At 38.9% G+C, this 16247-nt stretch overlaps 1 protein-coding gene across 1 annotated transcript in view; it reads left to right on the top strand.

The window, feature by feature from the left end:
• Positions 1–16247, top strand: part of LOC126955751 (signal peptidase complex subunit 2-like) — a 705796-nt gene that overhangs the window by 346075 nt on the left and 343474 nt on the right. The gene's annotated exons all lie outside the window — the stretch shown is intronic.

The raw sequence follows: 16247 nt of genomic DNA, 5'->3' as shown, positions 1-16247 counted from the left end.
AAGAAAGTAAAGAGTGCTCAAGAAAAGAAAGGATGGAATACATAATAGAAATACAGGAGCCAATCCCAAAGAGCTCACCGCCCGCATACAACCATAATCTTTCACCTGGGTTGTGGCTGCGGCCTCCAAATAACCATTATCTTTCACCTGGACTGTGGCTGGGGCCTCCAAACAACCATCATCTTTCACCTGGATTGTGGCTGCGGCCTCCAAACAACCATCATCTTTCACCTGGACTGTGGCTGGGGCCTCCAAACAACCATCATCTTTCACCTGGATTGTGGCTGGGGCCTCCAAACAACCATCTTCTTTCACCTGGACTGTGGCTGGGGCCTCCAAACAACCATCGTCTTTCTCCTGGACTGTGGCCTCCTAAATCGGTTTCCCTGTCTCCATTCCTGCCCTTTCAAGTCACTTCTCAACATAGCAGAGTTACCTAACCCATTATTCCTCCACTTGAAAGCACTAACCCATCATTCCTCCACTTGAAACTGTCCAATGGCTCCCCATCACACCCAGAATAAAATCTAGCGTTTGTACCATGGTCCACAAGGCCCTCCACTTGCGGCTGCTTTCTCCTTCAGCACCCCTTCAAGCGCCAGCCCCTGGTGGCTCCCTCCACACTGGCCGGCCTGCTGCAGCTCCGTTACATTGTGCAAGCTCCTGCCTTAGTTCTTTCGCGTTCCCTAGTCCCTCTGCCTGGAAGGGCTTCCCCCAGATGCCCACAGTGCCGGCTCCTGTGGCTCCTTCAATCCCTCACTCAACTCTCATCTCACGGCGGCCTACCCGGACCACCTATCTGACTACAGCTTTTCAAGGGCCCCTTACGCTGCTCGAATTTCTCCTTTTTCATAGCAGTGTCTCCTTCTAATGGCACAAGATAATTTGCTAATCAAGTTTTATGTTTCTTTTCTGTCTCCCTGCTCTAGACGATAAGTTCCTAAAGGTAGGAATCATCTATTTTTTTCAGCCATGTACCCGATAACCCAGAACAGTACCTGACACATTGTAGGTACTCATGTCTCTAGTGTGTATGTATGTTTCTCTATAAAGATAGGAAAAGGTGGAATTACTGCTTATGTGCAGTTTAAATGTCGATAGATACTGCCAAATTACCCTTCGATGTATCCATTCAGATTCACATTCCTACCATAGTGTATGAGGACTTGTTTACCCACACCCGAGCCAACAGCATCACTTTTTAAGTGGAATGTAATCTAACTGGAGGGCTTCCAGAGGGAGCAAACAGAACGGTAGAGTCTGGCACTCTTTAAAAGAAACTTCGTCTGTTTAACCTAGAGAAGAGAAAATTCTGAAGAGCTCTCATGAAAGAAGAATTCTAATTATTCTTTGACATCCTAGTGCTGTAAAATCCTGCCTTCCCAGACCTACCCACAGGGCAGCTTGACCCATACTTGCTTCTGAATTCCCTGTTCCTAACGATGCTAATGAATTCAATTATTTGTGTAATGACCAAGGGGCAAAATACCAAATAAATTCTCTATCTTTTTTGATATCATGTTTACTAAGGAGCTGACTTCATATCATAAAGTAGTTGTAACAGTGTAACAATTTCGTCTCATTTTTTTTTGTTCGGACCCCAATATTAAGATGACATGTACTAGATAAAAATGTTCTAATTGCCAATTAGCTTGTTCAATCTCATCAATAACTTTAAACTACAAGAATAAAATGTTTTAATCTATCAGATTGGAAAATATAAAAAAAAGATCACGTACTGTTATGTAGAGTATAAATGATTATAACAATTCTGGAAATCAATCTAGCAATGACAGAAATACAAAATGTGCACATGCTTTAAGTCAAAAATTCTATTTTTAGGAGTTATCCTAAGGAAAGAATTATGGACGTGCACAAGCACTTAGCTAATGAGGGCTTCCAAATTCATTCATTTATACTAATGAAAAAATGGAAGCTATTTAAATATCCATCTATGTAAGGTTTGTTATGCAAATTATGTTACTAAGTTTAATGGAATACATGCAGCCATTAAAATTTTGAAGTAGGTCTGTGTGCTGGGTGTTTCCCCACTGACCCTCTAGATCTGTCTTTCACCCTTCTCCACCCTACCTTGCGTCCCAGGAGGGGCATCAATGGGCTCCCTCATCCTCTGGCTTTGTCTGCGTTTGGCCACTGGGAAGCCATGGTAGAAAATGAATGGTTGGCGGGAATGAGGGTTCTGAGTATTCCTTCCCTTTCTTCCCTCCCTGCTGAGTCACCAAGCACTGGCTGTGTTTTCCAAAGACCTTGGCTCCTGTCAAGAGGATATCTCCCACCACTACTCTCCTGAGTCCCAGCAACTGCCCTTCCTTTCACCTCTCTAGACCCAGGGCTGGTAACAGCTCCATCTCCCCACTGTGGCTGTCCCTGAGGTGCTTGTCCAGTCTCTGCTGGTTCCCTAAACCCTGCCCACAGTCCTGTAATGCAGCTTTAATTTCTGCCATCCAGTATTGAAAGTTCAACAAATGGAGAGGAGAGACATACTACATTTTTGGTTCTGCATTTTCATCCTATTTTGATGTACAAAATCATACATCAAAACATAGATTGTGTAAGGGACAGAAAAAAATTAGGTATATACAACATTTAAAATGTGAAAAAAGTTGAAGTTTTCTGTATATGCTATTATATCTTGCTTCGAGAATGTTATTTAAAAAGAAAGAAGATCAAGCTAAGAAGTAAAGAATAAATAGTAATGCATTACAAAACACTATTATAACCAAATAGGAAAGTGTCTTGAAGTGTTAGGGTGATAGTAAAGACCCACAGACCACCATGGACTTTAAGCAGTAAAAATCCCATTGAGAGGAGAAATACCAGCTACCTAATCAATCGCATGATTACTTTCTCTAACAGACTTAAAAAATAAAATATATAAGGTAATCAGCCCTAATTTTAAAACCTCGGGAAGACTTTTAAATAATAGGAATAGCATTTTTCTCAATATTAATACATTTATTATATATATATATATATATTTTTTTTTTTTTGAGACGGAGTCTCGCTCTGTCGTCCAGGCTGGAGTGCAGTGGCCGGATCTCAGTTCACTGCAAGCTCCGCCTCCCGGGTTCACGCCACTCTCCTGCCTCAGCCTCAGGCGCCCGCCACCTCGCCCGGCTAGTTTTTTGTATTTTTTAGTAGAGACGGGGTTTCACCGTGTTAGCCAGGATAGTCTCGATCTCCTGACCTCGTGATCCGCCCGACTCGGCCTCCCAAAGTGCTGGGATTACAGGCTTGAGCCACCGCGCCGGGCCTATTATATATTATCTTATGTTTCAATACAAATTTTCTAAATATGATAATGTATGGTATTATCAAGGTTAACTTTTGAACATTAATTATTTAGATTATAGATGGGATAGGAACAATCTCTAAGCAGCATTGGGTTTTATTTTCACAGGTAATAGCAGTTTCCTCCAGCTGCAAGGCAGAAGTTATCTTCCAAATCTGTTTTATAAAATGCAGATCAAGGCCCATGAGTGGGTCCTGAAATCAATTTACTGGATAGAGTAAGAGGGGGCAAGTAGTATTTTTTAATGACATAAAATGACTAGAATAGAATTAGAACAAAACAGAAAGTATCACATTGCCTTTCACTTAAGTGTACCATATAATGAAACTTGTATTTCATTTATTTTCATGTATATGTACATGCACTAGGTCACAAGGCAAAATGCATTTCTTACTGGGTCTTGGTCAAAACCTTTTGAAAGCCTCTGTTCTAGTCTGTGCTAACCTCTAACAATTTCACTGCTTTCAGCCAAGGTTACAGTACAACTAATAAAAGCAGCAGACAGAAGTAAAGGTGAAGATCAAAACAGAACAAATTTATAGCAAATGTATTAGGCTAGAGAACACTTTAATGTTATTATCCTAAAAGGAATCTTTAGACTGATAAAAGCTATGGTATTTAACTGTCATGGCTATAATGGCATTAGCTGTAACTTTTGAATCTCAGTGGGAATGGTAGGGGAATAACTGTATTGCACAACCAGTAACTCACCTTTTCTGATATTTCTCCAAGAGAGGCTGTTCATTAAATTACTTTAAATAGATATCTGGTGTGATTACAAACAACATGGTTCAAATTAAAAAGTAATGTTGATAAAACTGTCACACATTATTGAGAAAAGCAATGAAAAAAAACAGCACTAGAATAGGTTCCAAATTATGACTCAAAAAATAATAAAAATATGATATATACATGAAAAAATAGGAAAATCTATTAAGGGCATAGGATTATGGAATATCTTTAATAAGTGTCTGAATATTTATACTGAGTACACATTACCTTTACATTCAGAAAAAGAAATAAGGATATATTTGCAATATTCTTCAAAAAAGAAAGCAAAAAGTGAAGGCTCTCCATCTCAAGAATTCCTGGGACCCAGGTTTTCCAGAGTCAAGCAAATCCTGCCTTTGAGTGTTACAACTGGACCAGGGTGGCGAGGCCTCTTCCCCTGAAGGCATGTCAGATATCCAAATATTAGGTTCAAAAACAATTTCACAGGCCAGGCCCAGTGGCTCATGCCTGTAATTCTGGCACTTTGCAGGGCCAAGGCAGGGGGATCACTTGAGGTCAGGAGTTTGAGACCAGTCAGGCCAACATGGTGAAACCCTATCTCCACAAAAAGCATAGAAATTAGCCGGGTGTGGTGGCACGCACATGTAGTCCCAGCTTCTTGGGAGGCTGAGGCAGGAGAATTGCTTGAACCCAGGAGGTGGAGGTTACAGTGAGCTGAGATCCCACCACTGCACTCCATCCTGGATTACAGAGTGAGACTCCAGCATTAAAAAAAAAAGAAAAAAGAAAAAAATTCACAAGTGGTTTTCCTAAATTTTAATAAATTTACTTTTTCATTATAAAAGCAGTAAAGCAACATTTTTTTTTTTTTTTTTTGGAGACGGAGTTTCTCTCTGTCACCCAGGCTGGAGTGCAGTGGCATGATCTTGGCTCACTGCAAACTCCTCCCCCAGGTTCACGCCATTCTCCTGCCTCCCAGGTAGCTGGGACTACAGGCGCCCGCCACCACGCCCAGCTAATTTTTGTGTTTTTAGTAGAGACGGGGTTTCACCGTGTTAGCCAGGATGGTCTCGATCTCCTGACCTTGTGATCCACCCACCTCGGCCTCCCAAAGTGCTAGGATTACAGGCGTGAGCCACTGTGCCTGGCTCTAAAGCAACATTTTTAAAGTCTGGAAAATAGATGAAGGAATTCCAAATCCCACTGTTTGACACAACTATTCTCATTTTATATATTCCCTTACAGCATTTTTTTTTTGTGTGATGGAGTCTTGCTCTGTCCCCCTGGCTGAAGTGCGGTGGCGCCATCTCGGCTCACTGCAGGCTCCGCCTCCCGGGATCATGCCATTCTCCTGCCTCAGCCTCCCAAGTAGCTGGGACTACAGGCGACCGCCACCACGCCCGGCTAATTTTTTTGTATTTTTAGTAGAGAAGAGGTTTCACTGTGTTAGCCAGGATGGTCTCGATCTCCTGACCTTGTGATCCGCCCACCTCGGCCTCCCAAAGTGCTGGGATTACAGGCGTGAGCCACCGCGCCCGGCCCTTAGACAGCATTTTTTTATGTGTATTTTGCATGGTTACCACCATGGTAAATATAAAATTTTATGGTCAGGTTTATTTTTCATATAATATTACTACATTGTTCTTTATGCTACATAGACTTCATATATTTTATTTTTAAATGGCTGTGTATTATTGCATTAAGTAAAATCATGATTTAATTCATCATTCCTCAGTTACTGGAATGAATTTCTTAAATATTTATTGAATATTTCTACAATGCCCACAACCTAGATATAGATGATATCTCTATGAACACTTACATAGATAAGTACAGAGAGTACACAAAGACTTTATAAAGACCATCTCCTTTAATTTTTTTAAATGAAAAAGTCTTTAAAACATATTTCCAGCACTGGACTAGATATTTTCACATATTTTCTTTCATCTTATCCTTAAACTAACCCTGCAGCATCAGGCTAACAATCCCTATTATAAGAATAAAATAAAATACAATAAGGAAGACAAAGGAAGTGTATAGTTAATATTTAAGTAGCTAAATCTCAACCCAAATCTGACACCCAAATCTTAGGACAAGATGTCTTTCTAAAATGTACTTTTCAAATCTCTTTTTATTAGAAACAAAGGATAACTTAACCCTGTACTACTAAGACATTTTAGAATCTAAGCATAAAGACTTTGATGTTCTGTTTGGCCAGTATGGTATTTTAAAAATTTGTGAACAAAAGCATCTAACAGTAAAGCACATACCATGCAGCTAGCCACAGTCCTTACCCCTCACCTCATGCACATGTGGGCATGTACACACGCACACACATACGAACACACACAAATACACACAAACACAACCACACACAACATACAACCACACATGCACATAGTACAAACACACATGTATAGACACTCAACCACATACACACAAATATACGCAGTGTTATAGTACCTTTATGCTATGAACCTGGCCTTTGAAGGCATCTGAGTTCGTGTCCCCTTTGTTAGAATTTTAACCAAAGAGAGGGGACACCTGTTAAGAAACTGGGAAACTGGCCAGGCGCGGTGGCTCACGCCTGTAATCCCAGCACTTTAGGAGGCCGAGGCGGGCGGATCACGAGGTCAGGAGATCGAGACCATCCTGGCTAACAAGGTGAAACCCTATATCTACTAAAAACACAAGAATTAGCTGGGCGTGGTGGCGGGTGCCTGTAGTCCCAGCTACTGGGGAGGCTGAGGCAGGAGAATCACTTGAACCCAGGAGGCGTAGCTTGCAGTGAGCCGAGATCCCACCACTGCACTCCAGCGTGGGCGACAGAGAGGGACTCTGTCTCAAAACAAAAACAAAAACAAAAAAAACTGGGAAGCAGCTGAAGTAAATCTATAATCCTCAGAAAATTAAAAAATTTGGGAGATAATGCTGTTCATAGCAGTAGACAGGTGATTAATGGGATTATTAAATTAAACCAATACATTTACACTGAGATACGCAAAATTCATATTTTTATTTGTTCTGCTTTGAAGATTATGCCTGTTATGATATTGCCCCAGACAAAAAACTGGCAGGATAACCACATGGTCATGAAATCAATAATTCATATTTGTGAAGACAATTTTAACTTTTTAAGTACTTTTACGTCTGTAGTACAAGGCTCAGGAACAAAAATAAGAGCAATTAAAATGATGTATAAGAACAACTAAAACTGAAATGGCCACATAACCAAACCATATAGTTTTTAAGAGCTCATACTGAAACATCAAAGGAAAAACATTTTTTAAAGAAGATTTTATTGTATTGCATTTCCGGGAACCTCGTCCAGTTATTGTCTAATCCTAAATAATTTCACTGATTGTTTAATTCTTTGTTTACCTAGATGATGTCAAAAGGGTTTCCTCCCTTGAGGGACTGATAAATTTCCCAAACACTTAAGGACCTGGAGACGCCCCCAAGTTGCCTCATGTTCTAATTATGTTTACCTTGCAATATTTGGAACTCAGTAAATATTCTAAGAAAACCATTTTAGGACATTATAATCTGATTTTAGACAATTCTTATCCATTTTTTATGGTTTTGTAATTATTACAGATAATTATGAGTGAACCATTTTTTAAAACCTTGTATTTCCTTTATGCCCTGTGTAAAAATTAGCACTGTGATCATCTAATATTAGCACAGATTCATATCTAATTGGCATCCATGTTGATTGGATTATAAATTCATCTTTTTCAAATCTTGATTTAGAAGCACTCAGAAACATCAATTCATAATAGCATGCAGGAGAAATAACTATATTGAGTAATGTGGGCATTTGTTACCTGAGAAATTAGAAGTAAACAAATTGCATCCACATTAAATTATACATACATAGGTGGACATGAGAAGTACTCATCTTATATTAATCTTATATGTGCTCTGTATGCACATGCCTTCAGATGCCAGATAACAAAAATCCTGCTTTCTGCTTGTTCTAAAGCAATCTTCTGCATGCCAGAATAGCTCACCAAATTGAGTCTAGGAAGTGATTGGATTCTGTATTAGTTTGTTTGGGCTGACATAACAAAGTACTAAAGACTGGGTGGCTTAAAGAACAGAAATTTATTTCCTCACAGTTCTGGAAGCCAGAAGTCTGAGATCAAAGTGTCAGCAGGGTTAATTTCTTCTGAGGTCTCTCTCCTTGGCTTGCAGATGGCCATTGTGATGGTTATTATTATGTGTCAACTTGACTGGGTCACAGGATGCCCAGATAAACATTATTTCTGGGTGTGTCTGAGAGTGCTTTCAGAAAAGATTAGCACTTGAATTGGTGTACTGAGTAATGCAGATGGCCCTCCTGATGCAGTTGGGTACCATCTCATCCACTGAGGGTCTGAATAGAACAAAAGGTAAAGGAGGGAGGAATTCGACCCATTTGTTTCTGAACTGGGATATTTTATCTCATCTCCTGTTCTCAGACTAGGATTTGCACTATCTGTCCCCTGGTTTTCAATCCTTGGGGCTTGAACTAAATTATACCCCTGGCTTCCGTGTGTCTCCAGCTTGTAGACAGTAGATCATGGGACTCAGCCTCCATAATCATGTAAACCAATTCCTCATAATAAACCTCCTTCATATATATTTATATATATAAAAAGGATGCGTGGATGTGTGAATATATGTTATGTATTGTAATATACATATGTATATATTTATATATATATATGCATACATATATACGGTATACACATACATCTACATATATGTATATATACACATGCATAGTTTTCTTTGGAGAATGCTAGAACAGCCATCATCTTCCTCTATCTTTACACGGCATGTCTATGTTTTAATCGCCTCTTTTTTTGGATAAAAGTCATATTGAATTAGGATCCAGCCTAATGACTTCATTTAACCTTAATTACCTCTTTAAAGGACCTATCTCCAAATACATTTTGAGATACTAGAAGACAGGACTTCAGGACTTCAGACTGGGCACAATGGTTCACACTTGTAAACCCAGCACTTTGTGAGGCTGAGGTAGGAGGATCACTTGAGCTCAGGAGTTTGAGACCAGCCTGGGCAAATAAGGACCCTCTGTCTTGTTCCTACTGCTTCCTCAGCATCTAAAACTGTCTGGAGCAAAGTATATGCTTAATAAATATGATTAGATGTTAAATATCTGAAACCCCATCTCTACAAAAAATACAAAAATTAGCGAGGCGTGGTGGCACATGCCTGTAGTCCCAGCTACTCGGGAGGCTGAGGTGGGAGGATGGCTTGAGCCTGGGAGGAAGAGCTTGCTGTGAGCCAAGATAACGCCACTGCACTTCAGCCTGGGCAATAGAGCCAGACTTTGTCTCAAACAATGAGAAAAAGAATAAGTTAGTACTTCAACATATGAATTTTGGAGAAATACAGCTTAGCCCATACAATATTCTTATTTCTATATTTCATAACAGTGAAGCAAGTAACTATTACCTTCGCAGAGTTGGGTTGCCTCGTTTAAAGAAAAGAAAGAAAAAGAAAAATGAAATTAGAAGATATCTAGCTTTTTAAACCATATTCTTCACCAACTCAGCCAGACAAAGGCAGTTTGGTCCATAAAGAGATGATTTCCATCCTAAGTAGCAGTGAAAGGACTTCTTTGCCAGCCAGTTTGGTCCCCTCCTGCAAAGCTGTACGCACATCCTGGTGCATAATGAGAACAAAGAAAAACAGAAACAAAAGCAGGGTGACTGAATGACTCTCCTCTTCCATTCATGATCATGTCTGTTGTCACCACTAATCCTCAAAAGCCAAAATTAGACATTAGGATGGTGGTCCTCAAACAACTAGGACAAGTTCACGTCAAACTATCTAGGAAGCATTTTTTATATGTTCTCAACCTCAAACATATCAGAATATGCGAGTGAAGAAGTGAAGCAGGTAAGATTAAATTCAACTGTATACAACATAAAAGTGAAAATATGGGTGACTTTACACAGAAGAAGCTTGGAGAAAAGTGGTCTAGAGTAGGTATGGTTGCTCCATGGTCATCAGAGATCCAGCTCTTTCCTACTCTCTGGCTGCCATTCTCAGCACAGGCTTCCATTGTCACGACAGACTAATGTCCAAGGGGGCTTCTGGAGCTGGGGCCATCGAGACCCTGCAGGCAGCAGGGAAAAGGCAAGCAGAAATGTCAATAGGGGATGCCCTAGTACATCTGCCTCTTCAGGAGTCTTCTTGGAGATCCTGTCTGGTAGCTTCAGCTTTTAAGTCATCAGCAAGGGAGTCTAGGAAAAGTAACGTCTCAGACACACCATTCTGAATAAAATTAGTTTGGTTCCGTAAAGGCCTAGGGATATGTGTGTTGTACGAGCTTACTGAGGGATCCTAATATTAATACATTCTTGAGAACCACTGTAAAAGAAACAATTTCTTGGATAAGTTTCTTGAGTAGGCCATCCCAAAGAAATTAATTGAAGGACACATTTGTCATTTGACTCCCAGCATCCATTCTGCCTGTTCTCAACAACAACCCAGATTTTCATTTGGGCATCAAGCCCTTGCCTACTCTCAGTCTATACGGTCCAGGTGCAGGCCCATCTTTAGCCCTAGGGATCAGGCAAATGATCCCAGCCTAAACCTCATTAGCATGTATCCTGTTGGCCAAGTAATTGGTTCAAAGGTAGGCATATGACCTAAGCCTATTCAATCAGAATGTGTCTCAAGACTTTTACTAGAATGTAAACTCAACAAAAATAAGGACCTTACCTGTCTCATTTCCACTGCTTCCTCAGCATCTAAAACTGTCTGGAATAAAGTACATGCTTAATAAATATGATTGGATATTAAATATCTGAAAATGGAGCTCAGAGATTAGAGAAAAACTAGATTTTGATAACATTGTTTGAATCTCTGTCTCTATGTACCTCAACTAAATCTACCCTTGGTTCTTTCAGTTACTAAATCCATCAATTTTCTTTATTTGCTTACAGCATCTTGAGTTTGAGTTTCTCTTACTTGCACCCAAAAGGTAACAGGGAAGTAGGCAGGACCAGTAGACTAAGTAATTTATAGATTCAATACTATTCCCATTAAACTACCATTGACATTCTTCACAGAATTAGAGAAAACTACTTTAAATTTCATACGGAACCAAAAAAGAGCCTATATAGCCAAGACAATCCTAAGCAAAAACAACAAAGCTGGAGGCATCATGCTACCTGACTTCAAACTATATTAGAAGGCTACAGTGACCAAAAGAGCATGGTACTAGTACCAAAACAGATATATAGACCAATGGAAGGGAACAGGCCTCAGAAATAATACCACATATCTACAACCATCTGATCTTCAACAAACCTGACAAAAACAAGCAATGGGGAAAGGATTCCCTATCTAATAAATGGTGCTGGCAAAACTAGCTAGCCTGTGCAGAAAACTGAAACTGAATCCCTTCCTTACACCTTATACAAAACCCTAGAAGAAAACCTAGGCAATACCATTCAGGATGTAGGCATGGGCAATGACTTCCTGACAAAAACGCCAAAAGCAATTGCAACAAAAGCCAAAATGGACAAATGGGATCTGATTAAACTAAAGGGCTTCTGCACAGCAAAAGAAACTATCATCAGAGTGAACAGGCAACCTACAGAATGGGAGAAAGTTTTTGCAATATACCCATCTGACAAAGGTCTAATATCCAGAATCTGCAAGGAACTTAAACAAATTCACTAGAAAAAAACAAACAACTCCATCAAAAAGCAGGCAAAGGATATGAAAAGACACTTCCCAAAAGAAGACATTTATGCAGCCAACAAACATGAAAAAAAGCTCAATATCACTGATCATTGGAGAAATGCAAATCAAAACCACAATGATATACCATCTGACCAGTCAGAATGGCAATTATTAAAGAGTCAAGAAATAACAGATCCTGGTGAGGTTGTGGAGAAATAGGAACGTTTTTACACTGTTGGTGGGAATGTAAATTAGTTCAACCATTGTGGAAGACAGTGTGGCAATTCCTCAAGGATCTAGAACCAGAATTACCATTTGACTGAGTAACCCCATTACTGGGTATATACACAAAGGAATATAAATCATTCTACTATAAGGACACATGCATACATATGTTTGTTGCAGTACTATTTACAATAGCAAAGACATGGAACCAACCCAAACACCCATCAGTGATAGACTGGATAAACAAAATGTGGCACATATACACCAAGGAATACCATGTAACCATAAAAAGTAATGATCTCATGTCCTTTGCAGGAATATGGATGAAGCTGGAAGCCATCATAATCAGCAAACTAACACAGCAACAAAAAACCAGACACCACACGTTCTCACTCATAAGTGGGAGTTGAACAATGAGAACACATGGACACAGGGAGGGGAACAACACACACTGGGTCCAGTCGGAGGTGGGGGATGAGGGGAGGGAGAGCATAAGGAAAAATAGCTAATGCACGCAGGGCTTCAAACCTAGGTGATGGGTTGATAGGTGCAGCAAACCACCATGGCACATGTATACCTATGTAACAAACCTACATGTTCTGAACTTGTATCCCCGAACTTAAAGTAAAATTTTAAAAAAGAAAAAAAAAATCAGTGAGTCTTTTCAACAAATGGTACTGGAATAACTGGACATCTACATGCAAAAACACACAAAAATTAATTTAAAATGGGCCACAGCAATGCAAATGTACAATGCAAATCTATACAATTATACAACCCCTGGAAGATAACTTAGGGAAAAAATCTAGGTGACCTTGGGTTTGGTGATGACTTTTATATACAACATCAAAATCATGATTTATGAGAGAATAAATTGTTAAGTTGAACTTCCTTAAAATTAAAAACTTTTTCTCCACAAAAGCCACCGTTAAGAGAATAAAAAGACAAACCACAGACAGAGATAATATTTGCAAAATACCTATCTGATAAAGAACTGATATCCAAGATATACAAAGAACTCTTAAAACTCACAATAAGAAGAAAACAACCACCCAACTATACAATGGGCAAAAGGTCTAAAGAGACATCTCAACAAAAAAGATATACGGATGACAAATAAGCATATGAAAAGATGTTCAACATCATACATCATTAGAGAAATGCAAATTAAAACAACAAGAAACCACTAGACACATATTAGAATGACTAAAACCCAAAACACTGATAACATCAGATGCTGATGAGGATGTAGAGCAACCAGAGCTCATTCATTGCTAGTGGAAATGCAAAATGGTAAGCCACTTTAGAAGACAGTTTGGCAGTTTCTTACAAACTAAGCATAGTCCTACCATACAATCCAGCAATCATATTCCTTGGTATTTACTCAAATGAGTTGAAAACTTAACATCTACACAAAAACCTGCATGAGAAAGTTTATAGCAACTTTATTTGTAATTGCCAAAACTTGAAAGCAACCAAGATATCCTTTAATAGGTGAATGGATAAACAAGTTTTGATACATCTGTGCAATGGACTATTACTTAGAGATAAAAAGAAATGAGCTATCAAGCCACAAAAACACATGGAGGAAACTTAAATGCGTATCGCTAATTGAGAGAAGCCAATCTGAATGGCTGCCTTACTGTATGATTCCAATTATATGACATTCTGAAAATGGCAAAACTGTGGACACAGGAAAAAAAAAAAATCAATGGTTGCCAGGAGTTTGGAGGCAGGGAGAGACAAATAGGTAGAGCACAGGTGATTTTTAGGGCAGTGAAACGATTTTGTGTGATACAGAAATGGCGGATGCATGTCATGGTACATTTGCTAAAACCCATAGAACATACACCAAGAGTGAGCGTTAATGTAAACTGTAAACTTTAGTTAATAGACAGGACTGAATATTAATGTAAACTCTGTAAACTTTAGTTAATAATGTATTAACATTGGTAATCAATTGTAACAAATGTAACATGCTAATAAAGGATTTCAATAAGAATAGGAGAAACGGAGTGTGGGGTTGGGGAGTGTGGGGTTGGTATGTGGGAACGCTCTACTTTCAACTCAATTATTCTATAACCTGAAAACTGCCCCTCAATTATGAAATCTATTAAAGAACAAATCAATAAAAATAAATAAAAATTTAAAATAATCAGTGAGAATAAATTTTGAAGCAATATTCCCTCTATTTCTATATATGTTTCAAGTTTCTATAACAAATTTTTACAAAATGTGCATACCAAGATAGTCCACAGCTAGGAGTTTACCCTATAGATATATGCACATATCAATCAAAGATTTACGTGAAAGGATTATGTACTTTGTCAATAATAGCAAAAGTCAGGAAACAACTAAATACCTATTAACAAATAATTAAATAAATTATGCTTTTTTTACACATGAAATACTACAGAGCAGTTAAAAAGGGACAGCTGGCCAGGCGCGGTGGCTCATGCCTGTAATCCCAGCACTTTGGGAGGCCGAGGCGGGTGGATCACCTGAGGTTGGGAGTTCAAGACCAGCCTGACCAACATGGTGAAACCCCATCTCTACTAAAAATACAAAATTAGCGGGGCGTGGTGGTGCATGCATGTAATCTCAGCTACCTAGGAGGCTGAGGCAGGAGAATCACTTGAACTCAGGAGGTGGAGGTTGCGGTGAGCCGAGAGCACACCAATGCACTCCAGCCTGGGCAACAAGAGTGAAACTCGGACTCAAAAACAAAAACAAAAAAAAAAAAACAGGACAACTATATGTGTAGAATGCAAGTAAGCTCCACGATAGGGAAGGTATTGTTGCTTTGTTATTGTTCACTAATACAGCCTAAATAGCCAGTGTGTCTGGCACCTGGTAGATCCTCAATAAGTATCTGTTGAATAAATGAATAGAGAATAATGGTTAAATTTGTTTAAAAGCAAAGTAAAAACAATGTGCATATAGTTTGCTTATCTTGATAGGCTGAAACATGAGGGCATCCCTCTTGACCAAGAGCTACCCCAGATGTAGACTCTGATTTTCCATGGAGCTGGGAGCAGAAATAAAGGAAGCACAGTGTTGGGTGGGGATTTTAAAAATGAATCTGAACCCTTTTCAACAAAATTACTCAATCCTCTTAGTGTGTAGACTCAGCCTTAGAGTGGATGATTACAAAAGTTCAAACGCGTAATATTTTATGGTGAATACCAAGACTTACAATAAAACTTACAGTAATCAAGACACTGTGGGAATGACATAAGGATGACCCTATAGAACAGAACAGAGAAACCAGAAAGAGATCCACACTTACGTGGTTATTTTTAACAAAGATATCAAAGTAATCCAATGGGGAAAATCTCTTCAACAAATAAAAAAGCAAAAACAGAAACATTATTTATATATGGGGAGAAAAATAACCTCAATCTTTACCTCATACCATACACAAAAATTATTTATTTATTTTTGAGATGGAGTCTCACTTTGTTGCCCAGACTGGAGCACAGTGGCATGATCTCAACTCACTGCAACCTCGACTTCTTGGGTTCAAGTGATTCTCCCACCTCAGCCTCCCAAGTAGCTGGGATTACAGGCACCCACCACCATACCCAGCTAATTTTTGTATTTTTAGTAGAAACAGGGTTTCGCCATGTTGGCCAGGCTGGTCTTGAACTCCTGACCTCAGGTGATCCACCAGCTTCAGCCTCCCAAAATGCTGGGATTACAGGCGTGAGCCACAGCGCCTGGCCAAAAATTAATTTAATATGGAAAATAGACCTAGCAAAAGTTAAAACTATAGTTTCTAGCTTAGAAGAAAACAGAATATTTTTGGTGACAGGGTATAGGTAAGTCTCTTAGGACAGAGAAAGCAATCAACATAAAAGAAAAAAGTAGATAAATTAAACTTTAAAATTTAAAATACATCTTTTGAAGACACTGTTAAGAAAATGAATAGGCTAGCCACAAAGTGAGAGAACATATTTGCAAAGCATATATATTTGATAAAGGAGTAGTGTCCAGAAGATATTAAGAATTCCTATAACTCAATAACAAAAGACAAACAACCCAAAACAGGGCACTCGTAGAGAAATAAGGTCCAAGTGATGCTTAGTGTGATGAAACAACCAGATACATAAGAACTAATCCAGTAATATTATACAACCTTCATACTTTATCCAAACTCTGAATATAATGGAAGAATCATTTGATATTTCAAGAAGATAACATTAATTGGCATATAAATTTGCCCATTAAAAAGTAAATTTAACATGAAAATAAATATTTCTATCTA

Source organism: Macaca thibetana, chromosome 5 (assembly GCF_024542745.1).
Source record: "Macaca thibetana thibetana isolate TM-01 chromosome 5, ASM2454274v1, whole genome shotgun sequence".
Lineage (NCBI taxonomy): Eukaryota > Metazoa > Chordata > Mammalia > Primates > Cercopithecidae > Macaca > Macaca thibetana.
The sequence above is the reverse complement of the archived record's forward strand: the minus strand, read 5'-3'. Positions and strand labels throughout refer to the sequence as shown.